Source organism: Alligator mississippiensis, chromosome 11 (genome assembly GCF_030867095.1).
Source record: "Alligator mississippiensis isolate rAllMis1 chromosome 11, rAllMis1, whole genome shotgun sequence".
Classification (NCBI taxonomy): domain Eukaryota; kingdom Metazoa; phylum Chordata; order Crocodylia; family Alligatoridae; genus Alligator; species Alligator mississippiensis.
This window is the reverse complement of record NC_081834.1, coordinates 62,056,538-62,058,770: the sequence shown is the minus strand read 5'-3', so window position 1 is coordinate 62,058,770 and position 2,233 is coordinate 62,056,538. Positions and strand designations below refer to the sequence as shown.

Genomic DNA, 2,233 nt, shown 5'->3' with positions numbered 1-2,233 from the left:
GTTATGCGCTTTGCCGTTGTAAACGACAGCTTCACCCGAGAAGGTCAGCTTGGGCTGGATTTGAGAGCACCTGTCCAGTGCGCCCTGAGGAAGAAAGAGAAGAGAGACAAACAATTGCACCATGAATCGCTGCAGGGGGATCCATTGGTGCTAAATCCAAAGCCTAGTCTCAAAGGAGCAATAAGGGAATAAGAGGGGCCACATACACGAATAACATTAAAGCACTGACTGCACCTGTTCTTTCCAACCCCACCCCCAACATTTTGATGACCAGTGGTTTGGTGAGGGCCAACCCTTCTCATGATCCAGCATCTGACTCAGCCACTTCAATACTGCAGGAATGGCCCAAGACCTTCCAGCACGGGTGCGGGTTTTTGGTATCGAGAAAGATTTTTTTTTGGTAGATGTAACAGGCATGACAAGGTGGCCGAGTGGTTAAGGTGAGGGTCTGCTAATCCATTGTGTACTACATGCATGGGTTTGAATCCCATCCTTGTCGTGTGGCATTTTTGTGGTGCGAGGTGGGCACGCTGGAGGGGAGGAACAGGATCCAGCTAGCTCTGGACAGGTTGCAGAGGTGGGCGCATGAGACTAGGCTGGGATTCAACACAGACAAATGCAGGGCAAATGAGCCAGCAGCACACCTATAGTTTGGGAATCACCCCTCTTGCCAACATGGTTGCGGAAAGGGATCTTGGAGTCATCGTTGACTCCAGGACAGACATGAGCCACCAATGCGAGGAAGTGGCCAGCAAGGCTAACCGCACCTTGTTGTGCATCTACAGATGCATCACAAGCAGGTCCAGGGAGGTGATCCTTCCCCTCTATGCAGCACTGGGCACGCCGCAGTTGGAGTACTGCATCCAGATGACGGAGAAGGAGACGCATGCATGCATTTCCAAATCACAGACACAGCGCGTGAGACAAGCAGCCTGCACATGGAAGAATTTGCATTTGTTTTAATCTGAGAACATTTAACAAGGATGGCCGCATATGTAGGGAACAGATAAGAAAGGCTAAAGTGGCGACCAAACTTAGATTAGCAACAGAAATCACGGACAACCAGAAGTCCTTCTTTAGGTAGATGGGGAACAGGAGGAAAACATGGGAGTGTGGGGCCATTCCTCAACAACACAGGAGAGCTGGTTACCAGCACCCAGGAGCAAGCTGAACTCCTGAATGACTACTTCGCCGCGGTCTTTCACTGGACCAAGGGGAAAACAGCGCCAGGTGGAGTACAGGATGAGCACGGCAGGAATAACTGCCTTCCTACTATTGCCGTAGAATTGGCGTGTGATCAAGTAAAAATATTAGACATGGACAGGTCAGTGGGACCAGGTGATCTTCATCCAAGAGTGCTGAAGGAGCTGGCCGAAGTCATTGAGGACCCCTTGGTGAAACTCTTCCACAACTCGTGACGCTCTGGAGAAGTCCCTGAGGACTGGAAGAGGGCCAATGCTGTGCCCATCCACACGAAGGGCAGGAGGGAGGACCCGGGTAACTACAGGCCACTCAATGACCTTCAGTCAACTGAAATGTCAGAGGTATTGCCAAATAGCAACAGATGCAATGAATCTCCTGCTCTGTTCAGCATTGCTGAGGCCTCCCCTGGGGTCCTGTGTCCTGGTTTGAGCCACACGATTCAAGAAGGCTGTATCGGGAATTGATTATGCACCAAGTGCTGAGATGCAGCTGCTTCTGGGGTGGGGCATGCTGGAGGCTAGGTCTAAAGCACCCCCTGTCATGAAAGAGCCAGGTGCCTGGCATGGGTCATGGTTGATGCTCTCCCAGGGTAACCCTGGCAGCATCGTCATCGTCTGCTGGGGCCATGGGGTAGAAGGAGCAGTTCTGCACAGGAGGTGGTAGGGATCGTTTGGGGTCCTGCCCCACCCCACCTCAATGGCGTGGGCAATGCCTTTGGATCCAATGCAAGGAGGCCAATATTTCCCAACTACCTCCAAGCCTTTTTAAGAACAGCAAAGCTCACAGGGATGCGCTGTATTGCCCAAGGATGCATTTAGGGACACGGTTCAAAGGAACCTCAGCCAGCTTTCTGTTTTGTGTGCTTATAACTAAATGCAGCTCAGTGTTAGCCTGTAGACAACTCCCTGGCTGATGCAAAGGAACAGCTAGATGTTTCCCTTGCACCTACATTGACTGTGCTGCGAAACACTTGAGGCCACTTTTGAGATGCAGACTTCCCTGCTGCCACACTTCACAACTTTGATGTCCA

General features: G+C 51.5%; 1 non-coding gene across 1 annotated transcript; it reads left to right on the top strand.

The window, feature by feature from the left end:
- Window positions 1-417: 417 nt before the first annotated feature.
- TRNAS-GCU (transfer RNA serine (anticodon GCU)) lies at window positions 418-499 on the top strand. The gene has a single exon. It is a non-coding gene; the product is annotated as a tRNA-Ser (tRNA).
- The last annotated feature ends 1,734 nt before the right edge of the window (window positions 500-2,233 follow it).